At 38.0% G+C, this 23994-nt stretch overlaps 2 non-coding genes across 2 annotated transcripts; both read left to right on the top strand.

Moving 5' to 3' along the window:
• Positions 1-230: 230 nt before the first annotated feature.
• LOC121228622 (small nucleolar RNA R71) lies at positions 231-336 on the top strand. Its single transcript, XR_005926198.1, has one exon. It is a non-coding gene; the product is annotated as a small nucleolar RNA R71 (small nucleolar RNA).
• Positions 337-14388: 14052 nt separating this feature from the next.
• On the top strand, positions 14389-14495 carry LOC121228785 (small nucleolar RNA R71). The gene has a single exon (XR_005926360.1). It is a non-coding gene; the product is annotated as a small nucleolar RNA R71 (small nucleolar RNA).
• The last annotated feature ends 9499 nt before the right edge of the window (positions 14496-23994 follow it).

Below are 23994 nucleotides of genomic sequence, written 5' to 3'. Positions count from 1 at the left end.
TGAGATGTGAGTGAAGTAAGAGCGTCTACTTCATGTATTCCAGCAACTCGTCTTCCTACATTGCTAGATTGGTTGGCCATTCATAATTGTTCCTGGAAATCCTCTCAATGATTTCATAAGCCTCATTATGAGACTTAGAAATGAGAGCACCATTAGCAGAAGTGTCCACTACTATCCTCGTGTGGGCATTGAGACCATTATAAAATGTCTCAAGTTGGATGCAATGTGGGATTCCATGATGAGGGCACTTTTGTAATAATTCTTTGTACCTTTTCCATCCTCATACAAGGAATCATCATCCATTTTTTGGAAGGCAGTGATCTTATTTCTCAACGTAGCATTCTTGCTAGGCAGGAAATACTTCATAAGGAATCTTTCTGTTAACTCTTGCCATGTGGAAATTGAATTTGGAGGCAATGAGTTTAACCAAGCTCGAGCTCTGTCCCTTAGTGAATACGAGAACAACTTTAATTGTAATGCATCTTTGGGTACTCCAACTAACTTGAAAGAATTGCTCACCCCATAAATAGTTTTAAGTGTAGGTGAGGATCTTCGGTACGCATTCCACTGAATTGGGCCACCATCTGAAGCATCTGGAACTTGACTAGCTTCAGCTCAAACTATTGTGCCTCAATATTTGGTCTCCTAATACCCGAATTAAGATCATGAAATACTGGCACGGCATATTGTCTTAAAGCTCTATCCCTATCATCAGTAATAAGGATAAGATTTTGAGCAGGGTTTGCTCTGTTTCCTTGATTCGGATTTTCGAAGTTCATCTCTTCGGTCCGTCTCTAACTTGCTTTTCTTCTTGACTGTCGAAAAGTTCGTTCAATCTCAAGGTCTACAGGGAGTAAATCAATAATCCGGTTAATACTTATAAACACCTGAGATAATCACAGAAAAATTAATTAAGTTAAAATTTGAACAGAAAAATAAATCAAAATGCAAAACTAACAAATTCACAAATAATGACTTTTTAAAACAGTCCTCGGAAACGACACCAAAAACTTGGAACGATAGAAATGTGCAAGCGTACACAATCGCAACAAGTAATAAAGTGACAAGTAAAATTCGAGTTATCGTACCCACCGGGACTGTGAAAAGAATTATTTATGAATGCTATTTAAAACACTTTGATGAATAAAAATATTTTTTTTGAAGAGGGTTATTAAAAACTAAGATTTTAAACTAAGTAAACTAAATAAATAAATCTCAAATGCATGATTTCGAAATACAATTTTAATCAAGATGACATAATTGTGTTAGACTAATTACATTACTTAACTTAGAATTATTAAACTTATGTTTATATTGTTACGAATAAATTCACGGCAACTTGGTAATTTGCTAACTTATAAACATACTCACCTACAAAAATCCATTCATCTCTTGACTATATCCCTATGTCAATTCAACCGATTGAAGAAATCCTTAATAGGCAAATATGTTATTGCACATACATTCTTATTAAATCAAAAAAATCTTTTGTACATATCCCTATGTCAATTCAAATGATTAATTAAATCTAATAAGCACATAAAAGACTATGTGAGGTAACAAGGTATCCCTACTTTGAAACAGTTTAATCACAATAATCTTGCAAGTTATGCAAGACAAATGTATTGTCAGATACCGTTGCTAATTTAACCCTTAGCTACCTTAGATGATTAAACATGCACTGATTAAGTACTGTGTCCATTAATTAAAATTTCAATCCGTTTAAATAATTAATTCATTAGCTATCTCACAATTGTAATGCAAGAATAACTTAGTCATGATTTAACTTAATCAAGCATCTTACCGAGGCCTATAACAATATAAACACAATTTTAACAATTTTGGCAAACAAAATGCAATCAACCTAACACAAATTAAATTCAAGATAAATTGATTAAATTAACCATTCCAACAACATAAATATTCATAGATATGTTCATCATAACAATAACAAAAATTAAAGAGATAGGGAATAAGAATCAAATCTAGTATTTTTTCGTAGGTTGATGAGGCTGCTCCATTCTTCCTCCTCCGTTGTCCTCGTCGACCAAGGCTGCTATGAACATTAATTGCTGCTCCAAATGGCTGATGAACGCCCCTTTTCCAAGAGGATAAATTGGTAAGAGAGCAAGGGAATTTGGAATGGAAAAGAAGGGAAAAAGTGGAGAGAAGAGAGAAAAGATGCTAATGCGTGAGATGTGTTTGAAATTATCAGCTTAAGGGGGTTTTTATAGCTGAAGAGGGCTGCTAAAAATAGCTAAAATTAGCAGCCAAAGAGCCCTACCTTGGCCGGCCACACGTGTGGCAAGTTTGATGATTTCAAACTTGCTAAATTAAGCTTGGGGCAAATCTAGAAAGCCACCATTTGTGGAGGGGTTTGAATGCTATTTGAACAAGTCTTCAAGGGCCTCTTTGCAAGCTAAATAATCTGCCAATAAGCTGATTTGGGTTAGCACATGGTGCGGTTTTGGGCTGTCCATTACTTGATCGGTTCGGTTTACTCGGTTCAGCTCAACTGGACATAATTTATTAATAATAATTTATTAACCCAAATTAAATTGGATATCAATTAAAATTAATTATATTATGAATTAATACACATAATTTTGGGTCGTCTTAGGCTGGAAATTAATTTGTCTTGATACTTCAAATTGCTTCTCAGTTTTGTGCTTCTAGCAGTGTCTGCCGAGCCATTTTTCGCCCTTTGTCCAAATCTGTCGAAAATAACCAAAATTCATCAAAGTTAATTGTAAAATTAATTAAAATTCAACATGTTAATATTTTTAGTACACTTTAAATATTTTATAAAAATTAATTATTTTCTTATAGGAATTTTATCAAAACTGCATGAATTTAAGTTAAAAAGGGCATGAAAAAGTGTGTATATTTTTGTGTTTCCAATAATCTATTACTAACTCATAGTCTTTTAGTAGCTTGAGCCATCTCCGTTGTCGCAAATTTAAATCTTTCTGAGTTATAATATACTTTAAGCTTTTATGATCAGTAAAGATGTGGCATTTTTCACCGTACAAATGATGACACTAAATTTTCAATGCAAAAACTATAGCAGCCAACTCTAAATCATGCGTCCGATAGTTCTTTTCATGCGGTTTCAACTGTCTCGAGGCATAAGCTAACTTTTCCTTCTTACATCAAAATGCAACCCAAACCATTCAATAATGTGTCACTGTAAACCATGAATTCTTTACCCGACTCAAGTTGAACCTAAACTGGTACTTCGATTAACAATGCTTTCAACTGATCAAAACTCTGTTGACATTTCTAAGACCACTCGAATTTCACATCTTTCTATAACAGTCTAGTCATCGGTGTAGCAATCATCGATAACCTTTTACAAAACATCGATAGTAGCTAGCTAACCCCAAAAAGCTTCTGACTTCCGATACATTTCTCAGTGGTTTCCAATCAACAACTACCAAAATCTTACTCAGATCAACTCTTATACTTTCCGCTGAAATAATGTGCCCTAAAAATCCAACTTCTCTGAGCCAAAACTCACATTTGCTTAATTTAGCAAACAATCGCTTGTCTCTCAAAGTTTGCAACACAATCCTCGAATGCTCGGCATGCTCAGACTCATCTCGAGAATAAATCAGAATATCGTCAATGAACACAACAACAAATCTGTCTAAATACGATCTAAATATCTGGTTCATCAAATCCATAAAAATGGCAGGAGTATTAGTTAAACCAAAAGGCATAACAAGGAATTCATAATGTTCGTACCTCGTTCTGAAAGCAGTTTTCTGCACATCTAAGTTTTTTAACTCTCAACTGATAATAACCCGATCTCAAATCAATCTTCGAAAACACTGTTGCCCACTTTAATTGATCAAAAAAATCATCAATTCTCGGCAAAGGATTCTTGTTCTTTATCGTAACTTTATTGAGTTGTCGATAGTTAATTCACGTTCTCATTAACCTGTCTTTTTTCTTTACGAACAATACTAGCGCACCCCAGGGCGAAAAACTAGGTTGTGCAAAACCTCTATTTGTTAACTCTTGCAACTGAGATTTCAACTCTTTCAATTCCGTCGGAGCCATTCTGTATGGAGCTATAGATATCAGTGATGTTTCCAGTTCCAGTTCAATAGCAACTCAGCCTCTCTAACTGGTGGCAACCCAAGCAATTCTTCTGGAAATACATTTGGATATTCACAAACTACAGGCACCGATTCAATCTTCATTTCAGACATTTTTGTATCTAAAACATAGGCAAGATAAGCTTAACAACCTTTTCTCACATATCTCTGAGCCAACATCGACGAAATCACTATAGGCAATCTACTTGACTCATCTGATTCAATTCGAAGAATTTCACTATTCTGACATTTTAATTCAATGGTTGATACGCGTGATATTCGTGATAGGTTTTAAAAATTTATAATGAATCATTCTTGAAACTAACTATTATCACGATGAAGGCAAGTGTACCTATCGAACAGTAGTATAGCTTTAGCAAGACCGGATTGTCAAACCCAAAGGAACTAAAAGTACTAGTAATGACTGTCTTTTTATTATCTAGCCTAAGAATAATGGGGTTTATTTTAACTAACAAATTAACTAAACTAAGAATTCACAGAAAATAGAATTGGGGAATTACTTTTGGAAAAATGATTGAATTAAGACAATATCTAAGGAAAAATCCACCTAGACTTCACTTGTTATTTGACTCTAAATCGGACGATTTATTCATTTGACTTGATCCGTAGAAATCCCTAAGTTATATTATTATCCCTCTCGAGACTAACAACGTCTAACCCTAGGTTGAATAATTGAAATCTCTTTCTAATTAACTCCCTATGGTTGCATTAACTCGATCTATGGATCCCCTTATTAGGTTTCACCCTAATCTGGCAAAATCTTGTCACCCTATCTCTAGGCGCATAATCAACTCCGCTTAATTATGACAAATGTACTCTTAGACAGGGTCTATTCCTCCTCTGAATAAGAGCTTAACTTGAATCAATATGCTGGAATATCAAAACAAGAATTAAGAACACATAATTAAGAACAAGTCAATTATTTATCATACAATTCAGATAATAATAACAATATCTGTCTTATGTTTATTCTCCTTAGGTATTTAGGGGTTCTAGTTCATAACTAAAAAGGTAAACATCTCAGAAGAATAATGAATACAAAACATCAATAAAAACCCAAAACTCCTAAAAGGAAATTGAGGGGAGATATTCAGTCTTGATGATGAATCCGGCTTCTGAAATGGATCAATCGGCTTTCCTTGAGCAGTTCCCTACTTCCTCTTCTTCGTCCCCTGTCTAAGTGCCTCCTCAGGTGTTTAAATAGGCTTTGGAACGCCTAAGAGCCCTCAAAATTGGCCTTTTTCGAATTGGACTAAACTTGGGCTCGGTAGGGACACGCTCGTGTGACACGCCCGTGTGCGATTGCTTAAGGTCGTGGTCAAGGCTGTTAAATGGGCACGGGCGTGTGTTCTACTCGTGCAAATCATGCTTTGACCTTGCCAAAGGGACACAGCCGTGTGGTCTGCCCGTGTGAGGAAGTCCAGGCCGTGTTGATTTCGTACGTTGGCCCATTTTCTCCATTTTTGGCCCGTTTACCATTTCTTTCACTCTTCTATGCTCACCTAAGTATAAAACATGAAATTAAGGCATTAGGAGCATCGAATTCACCAATTTTAAGGAAAAATCATCCATAAAATGTGCTAAGCATGGGATAGAAATATGTATAAATTACGGTTTATCAATGATCTTTCATCTACAATTCACAACAGCATCATGCAGAGTCAACCAATCCATATCCAGAATTATGTCAAACTCATCAAAAGGTAATAGCATCAAGTCAGCCAAAAAACAGTATCCCCGGGTCATCAAAGGGCAATCCTTGCAAAATTTATCAACTAGAACATACTTGCCTAAGGGGTTTGATACTTTAATTACAAATTCTATAGACTCAACAGGCAATTTCTTACTAGACACTAAATTCTTACAAACATACGAATGTGTCGATCCAGGATCAATTAAAGCAATCACATTAGTGTCATAAAGAGAGAATGTACATGTGATAACATCAGGTGATTACGCTTTTTTGCGAGCGCGAATAAGGTAAGCTCTGGCTGGTACTCTGGCTGGTACTCTAGCCTCGAATCTCATAGCTAAATCCCTAGTCACACATTTGCCACTAGACACCTTCCTCGTATTTCACGTTGGTCTCCCTCTCACAGTCGTATTGCTCGGTCTTGCATTTTGAAATTTATCTTTCTTAGATAACTCTGGGAAATCTCGAATAAAATGATCTGGCAAGCCACATTTGAAACAAGCTTTATTACTCTTATTCCAGTACTCTCCAACATGTCGTCTTCCACTCTGTTGACACTCGGGTTTATTATTTCTCACACTGCCAACGCTTGAGACGGAAGTTGATTGAGCTTTAGGACTTACATGTTGATTTCTACGATCTCTATTCTGGTATCCCACTAATGCATTTGATCGACTATATAAATCTCATAATTTCTTTGAAGAAGAAAGATAAGGTTTATTCATCTCCAAAATTCTCTCTCGTACTTGGTTACGGTTATACGGCCCTATTTCAATTCTAAAAACTTTTTATGCTTTTAATCCAGAAACCTTTGGCTTATATATTTCTTCTTAAATTCAGTCTGAAAGAATTCCCAGGTGACCCATTCTCTAGGTACCACAGATACTAATGTATTCCTCCACTGATATGCAGTATCTCTCAATAATAAAATGGCACACTTTAAACTCTTAGCTGGAGCGCACGACAATTCATCACATACCCGAGTAGTGTTTTCAAGCCAAAATTCAACTCTCTTGGGATCGTCATCAATGGTAGCTTTGAACTCCTCGGCCCCGTATTTACAGATTTTATCAACTAGAGGCTTATTTAGTTGTTAGAATTCCATAACTTAAGGGGCTACAGGGATCAGTTCATGATTAGGTGAGGGTGGAGGTTGTTGAGTTGTCAGATTTGTCAGGACATACTGCGTGAACCATTCGTTCATCATTTGGAAGAAGGCTTCTTTAGCCTCTCCTCCTTGGTTACCTGATACAGGTCTGGATTCAGAAGATGTTGTCCTTTGAGCGGGAGCTGGTGCATTACTTTCAACCTCATCAACCACAACTCAATTGGGATCCATTTACTATATGAAAACACATTTTAAAATGTTAGGAGTCATCACACTATCACAGTTTATATATGGCATGTATAGCTAGACTCTCACATATGCTCTGTTAGTCCTAGAATTAACTAAACCGTAGCTCTGATACCAATAAAATGTAGCATCCCACACCCGTATTCAATGCCAAAATAGGGTTATAGAGCATTACCGAACTTACAACACATTTAAACATACATTTCACATACAATAATCAAATCATATATTTATTCTTGTCACAACTAATCATTTTGTCCCTAATATGAGCCTACAAGGCCCTACACATGCTTTGGGAGTGGTTCGAGACTAAATCGATAACTTAAGAAACTTTTACGAAACATATAAAATTTCTCTCAAAATAGGGAACACACGTCCGTGTGACCTGGCCATGTCTCTCACACAGCCACAAACACGCCCGTGTCACAGGCCGTGTGGACATTTGAAATGGGAGCACATGGTCGTGTCCAAGCCAGTGTCCAACCCCGTTTAACTCTCTGAATTGGGTCATACGGCCAACACATACGCTCGTATGGCTAGCTTGTGTGCCCTAAAAACAGCCATACACACCCGTGTGTCATGCCGTGTGCTAGGTCATGCCAAAACTGTAGGGTATACTGACTTATGCCACACGGCCAAGTCACATGCTGATATGTGATATTCGTGATAGGTTTTAAAGATTTATGAATGAATCGTTCTTGATACTAACTTATAATCATGATTAAGGAAAGTGTACCTATCGAACAGTAGTATAGTTCAGCAAGACCAGATTGTTGAACCCAAAGGAACCTCGAGTACTAGTATTTACTTCCTTTTTATTATCTAGCCTAAAAATTAAGAGGTTTGGTAGTATTTACTTCCTTTTTATTATCTAGCCTAAAAATTAAGAGGTTTGGTTATCTAAACTAATTACTAAACTAAGAATGCACAGAAAGAAAATTTTGGAAAATACCTTTGGGAAAATTCGATTGATTAAGACAATACCTAAGGAAAAATCCACCTAGACTTTACTTGTTATTTGACTCTGAATCAGACGATTTATTCATTTGAATTGATCTGTAGAAATCCCTAAGTTATATTATTATCTCTCTCGAGACTAATAACGTCTAACCCTAGGTTGAAGAATTGAAATCTCTTTCGAATTAACACCCTAGAATTGCATTAACTCGATCTATGGATTCCCTTATTAGGTTTCACCCTAATCCGGCAAAATCTTGTTACCCTATCTCTAGGCGCGCAATCAACTCTACTTAATTATGACAATTTTACTCTTAGACAGGGTCTATTCCTCCTCTGAATAAGAGCTTAGCTTGAATTAATATCCTGGAATATTAAAACAAGAATTAAGAACACATAATTAAGAACAAGTCAAATATTTATCATACAATTCAGATAATAATAACAAGATCCGTCTTAGGTTTCATTCCCCTTAGGTATTTAGGGGGTTTAGTTCATACTTATGAAACAAAACATCTCAAAAGCATAAAGATAACAAAACATAAGAAAAACCAAAACTCCTAAAAGAACTTGAGGGGAGATCTTCAGTTTTGATGATGAATCCAGCTTCTGAGATGGATCAATCGGCTTTCCTTGAGTAATTCCTTGCTTCCTACTCTGCGTCCTCTCCTAAGTACCTCATCAGGTGTTTAAATAGGCTTTTGAATGCCCAAAAGCCCTAAAAATTGGCCTTTTCCAAATAGGACTATACTTGGGCTCGGCAGGGACACGCCTGTGTGACACACCCATGTACGATTACTCTAACCTGTGGTCAAGGCTGTTGAATAGGCACGGGCGTGTATTCTACCCGTGTAAGTCATGCTTCAATCCTGCCAAATGGACACGGCCGTGTGGCATGCCCGTGTGAGGAAGTCCATACTGTGTTGATTTTCGACCCGTTTCTCACTCTTTTTACTCTCCTATGCTCACCTAAGTATAAAACATGAAATTAATGGATTAGGAGCATCGAATTCACCAAATCTAAGGAGAAACCATTCATAAATGGGCTAAGCATGGGATAAAAATATGTATAAATTACGGTTTATCAAATACCCCCACACTTAAGCATTTGCTTGTCCTCAAGCAAAATCCTCAACTCACAATCAAAATTAATTCTTCTGAATTTATAATCCCTATCAATAATATCTCAAATTAATCCATAAGTATTCATACATTGGAAATTTAACTAAAAGTACATCAAAGTTTCAAACATTCCAAGTTGAGCATTTTATCACGAAAACATAGGTGTCTCCCCTTATCTAAGTGATTACCTTTGATCAAAATATCACAGAGTTTAACATCCTCACTAAAGACTCACTCAAATCACTCAAGGTGTTTAAGGACATCAATTAAAGCACTCATTAGTCAATATGAAAATTTATTACCATAGGCTTGCTTGAAAATCAAATCTCCACCACTATACATTGAGCTGATAAATCAATCAAAAAGGTCTTTTAGAGGGTTGTAATGTGGCTTTGGTTAGGGGGTGTGGTCACAAGCTGAACAAAAGAGGTTAGAATCGAGATTAAATTGAAAAATTACCTAGCTAGAAAAATAACCAGTTATCAATTGAATACAAGTGAGCTTCTTCTCAGAATATGGAATTAACACTCAAGCTCAAAAATGACGAATTACTACTAACGTGTATGCAAGTATTTTTAAAAAAAAAAAACAAGTCAAATACATAGAAGAACAAAACATAGTTAAGCAATTTGTTCAAATCAAATCTCGACAAAAATAGAGATCAAATTAGGGGATTTCAACAATAATGGGTTATGGGTTAATTTTGAGGGTAAATCAATTAATGGCTTGTTAGACTCAAAAGGGGTTCACTAAGGGTTAATTATGGAGGTAGGCTTTTGTGGAGTGAGTGGGTTAAACCTAAGTGCCTTTATCATCTTGACATATCAAATCAAATGGTGTGGTCTTGACATGCATAATCAAGCAAGTTCTAGAATAACAAATCAAAACTGACGCACTCATAATGAAAGTGAGCATGAAAGGAATAAAATATGCTCTAAAGGTTCAAGATCTCACAAAAATTATCGCTTTTTGATGTTTAAACTTGTGAATTTCAACTCAAGATAATACCTAAACTTAAGGAAACAATCTAAAAGTTTTTAATTCTTCAAAAATCAACTTATCATGCTTGATTCCCTAATGTCTTAAAGTTTAAACAATCGATGCATAATTGCCTATGTTTTAATTCAAGACATATCAATAAAAATCATAGATTAATTAAAATTCATTCTAATAGTGATATGAGTAATTCACATGAGAATATGAAAAAATTCAGGGATTTCTAATGATGATATAAAAGACCCCCCGCACTTAAGATGTACATTGCCCTCAATGTACAAAGATAGATATATAATCATAAGATAAAGAGAGAAGTGAAACTTCCTGAAGATGAATGGACTCATTGAATTGGAGTTATAAAAAGTAAGCGGCCAAGGCAATGATGAGAGAAAGGAGGATACTCCTGTGGTGGTAGAGGGTCATTAGTCCCTAAGTCCTGTGGCAAAAGAATATTATATCTAGTGGTGGTTATGGTCGTGGTCGAGCAGGACATGGCAGTCGTGGAGAACCTTTCCCAGTGGAGTTTATTGTTTCTATGTGATGATGAGCTTTGGAGCTCTTTATAACTGTGATAGAATCAGGAACTTTTTAGGGAATATAATGAAGCATAATTACTTGTAATGAAATAGCCAAAACAATAAGTTATTCAATAAAAATTATAAAAACTAAAATTAAAATAATATTAAAGGAAAATGAAATAAAAAGTACTTAATTAAGATAAATAAAGATAAAATTGAAAATAAAAATAAAAAAATTTTAAACATCGTCATCGCCGGATGGTTCGCGAGGTGGTGGTGGAGATGAGATGTGGAAATGTTGACAAATCTACTGTAGAGTCGCATCAATGTGATCAAAGCACTGAAAACATTACTGCTCAAATCATGTAAGGTGCTTAGAGATGTCAGAATATGAAGCCACCGTATGAACCGGACGATGGATGGGTGGTGGCTGAGACGGTGGGTCCTCATGACGTGGAGGGACATCATCAATAATGTTCTCTGGGTCATCCTTCTTGGTGGACTAGATGAGGCGGTACTGAGAAGGGTAGGTGCCACGTCGTTTCTCGATCATCCTCATACTTAGCATGCTCGAGATGCCCTGTGGGGACATCCGACTGATGAGAGTGAGGGAGGATGATTGTGCTGATATGTTGAGGAGCCCGAAGTGTCGAGCCAGTCGAGTCACATAGGGCCTGATAGAGATGACCCCTCTCCTATGCTCCATCTGATGGTGAAGGGCGAGGGCAATGAAGTAAGCAAGGCTGAGGACGTGCCCGTTCGCCATGCTCTATAAGAAATAGGCATCGTGGGTGGTGACGACGCTGGTGCTCTCTTGTTTCCCTGTCACAGTGTAAGCCAAGATGGCGTGTAGATACCTCAAGGATGAAGGGAGAGCTGATGCCTTGGAGCCGCTAGGATCGTAGGTGGCCGAGGCAGGGACAAAGTCCCTCCAGTATTTTGAGGGGGAGTAGTGGATGTGGCAATGGAAGGTGTCGAGTTCATTGTTGTCCATGAACTTCTCCGTGTATAGCCCTAATGCAGTCCCAAACTCGGGTACGCTCAACTGGCGTACTAGACCACCAAGGCAGAACTGGACCGTTCCAGGATCATCGAAGTTGGTCATGACGGTCTGAAGATGGAACGTGGAGTAGAGTTCCAACGTGAACTCGAGATACATCGGCTCGACAATCTCAAAGAAGAGCCCCTACGGGTCAGTCGTCGGGAGGGCTCAGATTGCGTCAGCTAAATGAATCTATTCTAGTGTAGCCCAGTCAATGCAGTGGCCCACACCTAGGGGTTGAGCCCATAATATCTGATATAATTCCTCTTGGGGTCCCAAAGGAACCTGGAGGAACGAGTGCCTAATCTCCACAGTAGGACCTGAGGATGACGCTGCTCCTTTTCTCTTCTTCGAAGTGAGGACAGCGGTTTTCTTTCCTCGTGACGATGACATAGTATATGCAAAAGGAAGGAGCTTGGGGTGTCAGAATCAGTGTTGACAGGTTCACCCACGGTTTCAAGGCACGGGAGTGTCGCACGCCCGTGTTGTTTTGGCAGTTTTGCCCACACCCATGTCGCACGGCTGTGGCGACTTATCGCTTCCCATTTTGGGAAAAAAATTTGCCTTGTTTTCACACGGCCTAATACACGCCCGTGTGCCTGGCCGTGTGGTCTTTAGAAAGCCTGCGTTCCATGATTCGGTTAGTATGTTAAATGTTAAAAGCTAAAATTTAAAGAAATTAATATTGTTAGTGCTCGTGTTGCCTCTTGAGAAGTGCTTATTTATAGTCTAAGCTCGATTACCTCTCTGGTGTGTGATCATGGTGGCTCGAGGAGTTTACACTCCTCATCCCTGCTGCAATTTTATCAATGTAAGGTTTAAGATGAGTAATATTTACCTTGAACGTGCTGAATTTAGGATGATTTACCTCAACTATACCGTATGGAAAAATGCGTAATACCGTAAGAGGGATTTCTTCATTCGGTTCAGAAGTGGCAATTCGAGGATCTGCTACATCTAATAGTACTTGTCTCCAACTTTTAGTTGATTTTGTGAGGTAATGAGCTTGTCTTGGCTTTGTTTATTGTGTGTTCCCGGTTCATGTGTCCGCCATTCATCTAGCTCCTCAATTTGTAACCTTTGTTCTTCATGGATTAGTTCTTTGTTGTTGCTTGGCTCATGTATGTTCTTCGAACCTATTTCCTGCAAAGAAGGTTACACTATATAGTTAGTTTTAGCAAAATGATTTGGACAATCACCTTCAATTTTTGATGTGTTATTCGAATTACGAGCTTGAAGGGTGATTGTTTCGTCCCTCACACGAAGTGTGAGTTCACCTGTGCCAACGTCAATAATCGTTCTAGCGGTTGCTAAAAGGCCTTTCTAAAATTAAGGGAACGTTACTATCCTCTTCTATGTCTAGAACAAAAAAATCAACTGGGAATATAAATTTGTCAATTTTAACGAGTACATCTTCAATAATACCCCTAGGAAATCTTATAGTTTTATCTGCTAATTGAATGCTCATCCTAGTTTGTTTGGGTTTCCTAGACCTAGTTGCTTAAGTAATTTGTGAGGCATTGATACTAGCCCCTAAATTAGCTAGCACATTATTAATGTTTAAGTTACGGATTAAACAAGGAATCGTAAACCTCCCTGGATCTTTGAGTTTGTTGGGCAGCTTCAATAAACGGAAGTTAATATGTAGTTTCTTTAAAAGTTTAAGGAATTTACCAAATTGTTCATTTGATTGGTCTTTCCTTGTCGCATTGGGGTATGGCACACGAGGTTTATATTCTGTACTTATCGGATTTGGCTCATTGTGGCCTACCTCATCCTTACCTTTGCTTACCACCATTTCTGGCCTTAGTTCTGCAACTAACCTTTCCTCATCTTGAATGACAATCGCGTTGAGTTGCTCCCTTGGGTTAGATTCAGTGTTGCTTGGCAGGCTACCTTGTGGTCATTCGGAAATCAACTTGGCGAGCTGTCCAATCTGAGTTTCGAGCCCCTGGATTGATGCTTGTTAATTTTTGAGCACCGTCTCGGTATTCTGAAAACGAGTTTCTGACGCCGAGATGAATTTGGTTAGTATCTCCTCAAGGTTCGACTTTTTCTCCTGCTGGTACGGTGGTTGCTGAAAGCTTGGAGGAGGTGGTGGTCTCTAATTTCCTTGGCCTCCCCATGAAAAATTTGGGTGGTTCCTCCAACCTGCATTGTAAGTATTGCTATAAGGATTATTTTGAGATAGAGGATTGTTACCCATGTAATTTAACTGCTCGTTCTCCTTGTTGTGGCCATAGGGTGGGTATTCTGAATTGCTTAATCCACCTCTACTTGCTTCGTACTGCATTGCTGGGTGAACCTGTGAAGAACTAAGAAAACCATCAATTTTCTTATTCAAGAGTTCTACCTGATTAGGGAGCATGGTGACTGAATCGACGTTATAAATGCCGGCTGCTTTTGTTGGCTTTGTCCTCATGACTTGCCACTGATAATTATTTAGTGACATCTCTTCTATAAATTCATAAGCATCTTCAGGTGTTTTATTATTGATGGTTCCGCCAGCGGCCGTATCGATCATCTGTCGAGTCGAAGGGTTCAGGCCATTGTGAAAAATTTGGACATGTAGCCAGAGTGGTAACCCATGGTGAGGGCATCTTCGCAAAAGGTCCTTGTATCTCTCCCATGCATCGTACAGTGTTTCTAAATCCATATGCACAAAAGAGGAGATATCATTACGTAATTTGGCTGTTTTAGCCGGCGGAAAATATTTTAATAAAAACTTTTCGGTCATTTGCTCCCAAATAGTGATTGATCCTCATGGCAACGAGTTCAACCATTGTTTAGCCTTATTCTTCAACGAAAAAGGAAATAACCGAAGACGAATGGTGTCATCAGAAGTGCTATTAATTTTAAAGGTATCGTAAAACTCTAAGAAATTTTCCAAGTGAGCGTTGGGATCCTCGTCCTGCAAACCATCAAACTGAACAAACTGTTGGATCATTTTCAGTTCAAAATTATTTGTAGCAACAGCACGTCTAACTATGCTCGATTCAGTTCCTATTAAAGAAGGTTTAGCATAATCATACATAGTGAGCGGAGCAGGATTCTGATTAACAGCAATCGCAGGAGGTAGCAGATTTTCTTGGTTTTCAGCCATCTCCTCAGTTGTGGTAGAAGTATCGTCCTCTTGCTCTTCCTTTGTGTATTGTAAGTTTCACCTTATTTCTTTTCGGTTTTTGTGAATTGTGCGATTGATCTCACTAACAAACAGTAATGCTCCTGACAGGTTTTTTCTGGTCATAAACTAGAAAAACCTGTCAGAAGAGAATAAATGAAGAATTAGAAAAGTAAAATGGCTAAAGTAATAAAAATTGAGTGTTCCTAACATCCTAGTTCCCCGGCAATGGCGCCAAAAACTTGATACATGATATTCGTGACAGGTTTTAAAGATTTATGAATGAATCATTCTTGAGACTAACTTATTATCACGTTTAAGGCAAGTGTACCTATCGAACAGTAGTATAGTTCGGAAAGACCAGATTGTCGAACCCAAAGGAACCACGAGTACTACTATTTACTTCCTTTTTATTATCTAGCCTAAAAATTAAGAGGTTTGGTTATCTAAACTAATTACTAAACTAAGAATGAATAGAAAGAAAATTTGGGAAAATACTTTTGGGAAAATTCGATTGATTAAGACAATACCTAAGGAAAAATCCACCTAGACTTCACTTGTTATTTGACTCTAAATCAGATGATTTATTCATTTAACTTGATCCATAGAAATCCCTAAGTTATATTATTATCTCTCTCGAGACTAATAACGTCTAATCCTATGTTGAATAATTGAAATCTCTTTCTAATTAACACCCTAGAGTTGAATTAACTCGATCTATGGATTAGGTTTCACCCTAATCCGGCAAAATCTTGTCACCCTATCTCTAGGCGCTCAATCAACTCCGCTTAATTATGACAGTTTTACTCTTAGACAGGGTTTATTCCTCCTCTGAATAAGAGCTTAGCATGAATCAATATCCTGTAATATTAAAACAAGAATTAAGAACACATAATTAAGAACAAGTCAAATATTTATCATACAATTTAGATAATAATAACAAGATCCATCTTAGGTTTCATTCCCCTTAGGTATTTAGGGGGTTTTAGTTCATACTTATGAAAGAAAACATCTCAAAAGCATAAAGATAACAAAACATAAGAAAACCCAAAACTCCTGAAAGAACTTGAAGGGAGATCTTCAGTCTTGATGATAAATCCGGTTTCTGAGATGGATCAATCGGCTTTCCTTGAGTAATTCCTTGCTTCCTACTCTGTGTCCTCTCCTAAGTGCCTCCTCAGGTGTTTAAATAGACTTTTGAATGCCTAAAAGCCCTAAAAATTGGCCTTTTCCGAATAGGACTATACTTGGGCTCGGCAGGGACACGCCCGTATGACACGCCCTTGTGCGATTACTCCAGCCCGTGGTCAAGGCTGTTGAATAGGCACGGGCGTGTAAGTCGTGCTTCAATCCTGCCAAATGGACACGACCGTGTGACACAGCCGTGTTGATTTCCTATGTGGGTCCATTTTCGCCGTTTTCGGCCCGTTTCTCGCTCTTTTTACTCTCCTATGCTCACCTAAGTATAAAATATGAAATTAAAGGATTAGGAGCATTAAATTCACCAAATCTAAGGAGAAACCATTCATAAATGGGCTAAGCATGGGATAAAAATATGTATAAATTACGGTTTATCACACACCCGTGTGCGAGGCCGTGTGGAGCATACTAACTTGGCTTCAAATTCAACACCAGGGAACACACGGCCTTGTAACATGACCGTGTGTCGCACATGGCTGAGACACACACCCATGTCTCTACCTATGTGGACAAAAATAGGCTATCTACTAAGCCAATTTGCCACCCAAATTTGAATGTACCTACAACACATCAATTTGCACCATCCCATGGCATAAATAGGCATTTAAACCAGCCAATTCAAACTTAATTCATGCATATTCTATACCACATTTCTCATTACACACAAGTTGCAAAATAGACCAATCCATTCATGCCCAAAATCTCATAAACTTAGATCATCAATATGGCTACTTAAAACATGCATTCTTTACCTTGATTCACAAACAAATAACATCACCTATACCAATATTCAACTTCCATAATACCAACTATTAATAAGCATCACAAAACCAACCTCAATAACATAAACTATAGGCATCTACACATATCCACAAGCAAATTAACTCAAAATAAGCCAACTCTCATGGCTATTATATGCAAACCAGGACATATACATTTACAAGTTAGTTCAAATGGCCAAAATCATTACCAAAACATAAACAAAATGACCAAATTCCCTATACATGCCAGATACTCAAAATAAATGCTTAAAAGTACCAAATCATTTGTAGGATAGTGTGACGAAATCTTCGAAGGTCCTAGAATTCGAGCTAGCTTTAAATTCACTATAAAACATAAAAAAATAAACGATGTAAGCGTAAAGCTTAGTAAGCTCGTATGAAATAAAATCAATATAATCATAACGACATATTTCAACAATTGATTATAGATACATGATTTCACATCAACTAACAAACCTTTCAATTAATCATTCACAAAACTATATACTGTAACACCCCTCGCCCGTATCCAATGCCAGGATAGGGCTTGAGGTGCTATCAAACTTAAACTCAACCAATAATAGAAAATCGGGCCATAAAATTTTGATCAATTTAAAACTTTTCATTTCATATGCAAAATGTCCCTTATTTAGGCTTACGAGGCCCAAAACATACATTCGAGGTGGTTTAGGACTAAACCAGGGCTTAAGAAAAACTTAAAAAATTTCGTGCTTTAAGGTTCCGCACGCCTGTGTAGGTATAGGGCACACAGCCGTGTGCTTGGGACACGCCCATGTCCTGCACCCGTATGGCCAATTTAATTGTTACAATTTTTCATAAAACAAGTGCAGACTTCACATGGCCTGGACATACGCCCGTATCATTTGCCCGTGTCCTTTCACACGGCCACAACATGCCCGTGGAGAGGCCCGTGTGCAAAAACCTGGGTATTCTGTTTCTGACGTCAGCATCACACGACCATGGTACACGCCCGTGTACTAGGTCGTGCCCTCCACACGGCTGAGACACACAGCCGTGTCTCTGCCCGTGTTACCCTTACCATGCATTCTAACTTGAAATTTCTAGGTGCAGAGGATGCACGGCCTTCTCACACGCCCATGGGGCTGACCGTGTGTCACACACGGCCTAGACACACGCCCGTGTGTCTACCCGTGTGGACAATTTGAGGCTATCTACCAAGCCTCTTTGCCACCCTAATGTACCTATTTTCAGGTCAATACCAACCAATACCAAAACAAGCATAATAAACATTCATTCAACCATGAAGATGCATCTTTTATAGACTCAAAATGAAAGCCCTCATTCAAGGCTCGATGTAAAGAGTAGAATCTATTCTAGACCAACACATTTGATTAATTCTCAAAGACACAAAATAATAAGGTCTAGCCCTATACATGCCATAATAAAAAAATATAAATCCAACTATACCGAGTATTATGGCTAATAGTGTGATCGATATCTCTGACTTCAAGGGACAAATAAATCGGCACTGAAAGAAAAGGGAAAGGAAAGAGAGTAAGCATAAAGCTTAGTAAGTTGCATATAAATAAATATACCACAACGATTTCACCTCTAGTCATCATACTAATAGCACAAAGATAGGCATAAGCTTGACATAACTTTTAAAATAGAGCCTTTCGAAATACTACCGGATATTCTATAAGCCTCAAACATAGGTTAAGTTGCTGATGCCATATCCCAGACACGGTCTTACACTGGCTACCCTTATCGAGGCCGATGCCATGGCCCAGACATGGTCTTACAATAGCTCTCATACTTACATGCTGATTCCATGTCCCAGACATGGTCTTATACTGACATGTCTCGTAGCCAATGATGTCCCAGACATGTCTTACACTGGCTTACGTCTCGAGGCCAATGCATGTCCTGGACATGTCTTACAGTGGCACTCATCTCAATGCCATGCCAAGTCCCAGACATGGTCTTACACTAGTACAAAAATTACCCAAATGTCATGGCATGAATATCCGGTTTGTTTCCTAGGGTTTCAACGAGGTCTTTTTACTATCTCAATTATTACTAAGCATTCTCAATTCACAATTTAGCAATTCATGCTATATCAATTCAATGACAATGCAAATAAATGTATTAACAATGTAGTTATATTATTTACATACAACTTACCTCGGATTACAAAATGTACTCGACAAGTCGGTTTAGTCGATTTGCTTGGCTTTCCTCCAGTCTAGGTTCGGATTCAGTGAATCTTGATCTATAATAGCAAAATGCACTCATTTAGTCATTAAACACAATTAGGCAATCTAAAATTTACATCTTAGTTAAAATGACCATTTTGCCCCTAAACCTTGGCAAAATGACCATTTTGCCCCTATGCTCGAAAATTGATTTTTATCAAATTTCCTCTTATTCTAGGCCTAGCCGACCCCTTTTTACTCTCATAGCAACCCCAAATTCTCACTATTTCATGCACTTACCACCTCCTTTGCAACTTATGCAAAGTAGTCCCTTTTGGTGTTTTCATGCTAACGCCTTTCACAAAAGTTGTTTAGAACTTTTCTCAGATTCATTTTCTTCCATAAAATTCCAGGAAACAACATAAACTCTCTCATTATAAATCCCTAGACTTTTCACCATTTTTCAAAATAGTCCTCTCAATTGAAAGCCCATGATACAAACATGCCAAAAATGTAAAAATCATTAAGAAAATCATCAAGTTCACTTACATTATGAGAGTAATAAGTTGCTGCAAATTTTCAGCTTTCAAACCTCCATATTTGCTGATATTTTCGGTGGGGAAAAGAGATGGAGAAGAAAGAAATTGATAGCTAAGCTCATAGGTATTATTTTATCATAAGATTTTGTCATCAAGTCACATAACATTGACCTTTTGACTAAATTTGCTTCCTATGGCCGGCCACCTTGTTTCTAGGGGTCTAATTGCTCTTTAAAAGCCCCTAATTTTAGTTCTCTGGCTATTTAACACATCTTGGTACTAAATGAAACTTTTTCCTTTTATGCGATTTAGTCTTTTTTCTCAATCGGGCTCTCAAACATCAAAATTGACTCACCAAATTTTTCATGCACTAATATAATCATGTCATGACTCCATAATAGTAATAAAATAAATTTTCTAACTTAGGATTTGTGGTCTTGAGACCACTATTTTGACTAGTCCCTAAATCAGGCTATTACATTTCTCCCCCTTTAGAGATTTTTGTCCCCGAAAATCTTACCGGTGAATAAGTTTGGATACTACTCTCTCAGAGACTCCTCGGGTTCCCATTTGGCTTCCTCAACTCCATGTCTATGCCACAAAACCTTCCCAAGTGATATATTCTTATTTCTTAACTGTTTGACCTCTTGAGCTAAGATCTTGACTGGCTCCTCACCACAAGTCATATCCTAAAGAATCTTAACTTCAGTTCGCACAATTACATGCGAAGGGTCTGATCTGTATCGGCATAACATGGACATGTGAAACACATCGTGAATATTTTCTAACTCTGGTGGAAAATTTAAACAGTAGGCAACAGGCCCTATTTTCTCGATAACCTCATAAGGTCCTATGAAATGAGGACTCATCTTGCCCCTTTTACCAAACCTGAGGACTTTCCTCTACGGGGAAACTTTTAAAAATACTTTATCACCGACTTCAAACTTAATTTCCTTTCGTCTCAAATCCGCGTAGGATTTTTGTCTATCCGAGGGGACTTTCAGGCAGTCACGATTCACTTTAACTTTCTCCTCCGCCTCTTTGACCAAATCGACCCCGTGAAACTGATTCTCTCTTAACTCAGTCCAGTATAAGGGCATTCGACACTTTCGCCCGTACATAAAGCGCCATTTTTAGACTTGACTGATAGCTATTCTTATAGGCGAATTCAACCAATGGCAAGTATTTTTCCCAACTTCCTTGAAATTCGAGAACTCAACATCTCAACATGTCCTCTAAGATCTGTATCACTCTTTCTGACTGTCCATCAATTTGCGGATGAAATGCCGTGCTGAAACTCAACCTGGTTCCTGAAGCCTCTTGTAACTTTTTCCAAAACCTCAAGGTAAACCTCGAATCTCTATCTGACACAATCGACAATGGCACTCCATGAAGCCTTACGATCTCAAAAATATATAAATCTGCAAATTTCTCGAGGGAGTAATCGGTACGCACTGGTACGAATTTTGCCGACTTAGTTAGTCTGTCAATAATAACCCATATTACATCTTTCTTTTTCGAGGTTACTGGAAAACTGGTCACGAAATCCATAGTGATACGATCCCATTTCCACTCGAGAACCATAATAGGTTGAAGTAGACCCAAAGGTACTTGATGTTCAGCCTTTATTTGCTGACACACTAGGCACCTGGAAACAAACTCTGATATGTCTCTTTTCATACATTTTTTTAAGGTCGTTGTACATTTTCGCACCACCCGGGTGAACAGATAAACAACCACCATGTTCCTCACTCAAAATCTTCTGAATAAGTTCATTTTCCTTGGGTACACAAAATTTGTCTTTGAACATTATGCATCCATCGGTACCGATATGAAAATCCAATTCAATTTCTGACTCACACTGATTTCTCCTGGCTTGCAACTTCTCATCACCTTTCTGACCTTCTCGAATTTCATGAAGAAAAGTCGATCTGGCTCTCAACTCATCTAGGATCAAACCATCATTAGATACAGTCAACTAAGTGTTCAAGGCTCTCAAGGCAAACAACGACTTCCTACTCAAGGCGTCAGCGACTACATTCGCCTTTCCCGGATGATAGTCAATAATCAATTTGTAATCCTTTAATAGCTCTAACCATCAGCGTTGTCTCAAATTCAATTCCTTTTGAGTCATCAAGTACTTTAAGCTCTTATGGTCGGTGAATACCCGATATTTCTCTCCATACAAATGGTGTCTCCAATTCTTCAGCGCGAGCACAACAACTACTAGTTCCAAATCATGGGTTGGATAATTTCTCTCGTGTGGTTTTAGCTGTCTCGAGGCATAGGATATAACCTTGCCTTCTTGCATAAGCACACACCCCAAACCATTTAAGGAGGCGTCGTTAAAAATCATAAATTCCTTGCCCGACTCTAGTTGCACTAACACTGAGGCTTCCGTTAACAGTGTCTTTAATCTCTCAAAACTTTGCTGACACTTTTCTGTCCATTCAAACTTGACGTCTTTTTGCAGTAGCCTAGTCATCTGGGTAGCTATCATAGAAAATCCATTTACAAATCGTCTGTAGTATCCGACCAAACCTAAAAAGCTTCCAACCTCTGTTACATTCCTCGGCAGTTTCCACTCCACAATAGCAGAGATCTTATTTGGATCAACTCAGATTCCGTCACCCGACACAATATGTCTTAGAAACCCGACCTCTTTAAGCCAAAATTCACTCTTGCTGAACTTGGCATATAATCGTTTGTCTCTCAAGGTTTGCAGCACAACCTTCAGATGCTCTACATGCTCTCTCTCATCGCACAAATAGATCAGTATGTCATCGATAAAGATGACAACAAACTTATCTAGATATGGCCTAAATATACGATTCATCAAATCCATAAATACCGCTGGGGCATTAGTCAAACCAAAGGCCATGACAAGAAGCTCATAATGCCCATATCTTGTCCAAAACGCAGTCTTCGGTACATCTCGCTCTTTAACTGTTAACTGATAATAACCAGACCTCATATCGATCTTAGAAAACATGGTAGCTCCCTTCAACTGATCAAACAAATCGTTGATCCTTGGTAAAGGATATTTGTTCTTCACGGTCACTTTGTTGAGTTGCCTATAGTCAATGCATAATCTCATCGACCCATCTTTCTTCTTCACAAAGAGTACCGGAGCACCCCACGGAGAAAAGCTTGGTCTCGCAAAGCCCTTGTGTAACACCCCGTGCCCGAGACGGTTGCCGGAGTCGAACACGAGGTGCTGACCGACTTAGTTCATTTACTTTGTTTTCAAAGTCCATTAAAAAAAATTCCAGACAGGCTGGCTAACCGCGTCATTGTCGCCTTAAAAATCATATATTGAGTTCCAAAACTCAAAATCTGATTCCGTAAATTTTCCCTGAAATTAGACTCATATATCCATCTGTGGATTTATTTCTAGAATTTTTGGTCGGGCCAATTGGTACAGTTTATTAGTTAAAGTCTCCCCTGATTCTGGGCTCGACTACTCTGACCTTCACGTATTATGACTTGGATATCTCCCTGTACAGAGCTTCAATACTCATGCCGTTTGTTTCTAATGAAACTAGACTCAAAGGGGAATCTATACATATAAGGAATGACTTCTAATTATCTCTGGATAATTTATGGTAAATTTTCAAAGTCGAAACAGGAGATCCAGAAACCGTTCTGGCCCTGTTTCACGAGAACTTTAATATCTCTTAATATACTATTCATATGATTGTTTCGTTACTTTCATATGAAAATAGATTCATCAAGGTTAGATTACATAATTTATTCACTATTTAATTCCATTCCTACAAATTTTAGTGATTTTTCAAATCCACACCACTGCTGCTGTCAGCATCTGTTTTCAAGGTAAACTTTACCTATTTCGTGGTTACCATGGACCAACTAGAGTTTTGTCATACATAGGTCCACATATGATCATATTTAGCCATTCCAATGGCTGATCATTTGCCCAACACTTCCATTCCAGTCCATAGTCACATCATGAAACCATATATATATACATAAACACAAATGGTCTAATGCCATACTCCACTTCTACGAGCCATTTTCGCATGGCTGTACACACATACATCACAAAAAGTACTTGAAAAACAACAAAGGGTAGTCCTATACATGCCATATCCAGAGTTCAACTAAAAGAGTACCCAAAGGGCTTTGATAGTGTGGATGACTTCGACTTCGATGATCCCGAATCCGATATCTAACGAACAAATTCTATAAAACAGAGAGCCAAAGCAACGGGGTAAGCATTTTAAAGCTTAGTAAGTTTCAAGTAATGAAATCGGCTTTGACTAAAGTATTACATTCACATAGCTAAATGAATCACTTTATTAATACACATTCTCATAAACATACTTACTTCACACTTCATCAACATATACACACAAGGTATTAACCTATC

Source organism: Gossypium hirsutum, chromosome A04, assembly GCF_007990345.1.
Source record: "Gossypium hirsutum isolate 1008001.06 chromosome A04, Gossypium_hirsutum_v2.1, whole genome shotgun sequence".
NCBI classification, from domain to species: Eukaryota; Viridiplantae; Streptophyta; class Magnoliopsida; order Malvales; family Malvaceae; genus Gossypium; species Gossypium hirsutum.
Note: the sequence above shows the minus strand (reverse complement) of the source record. Positions and strands in the feature narration are given on the sequence as shown.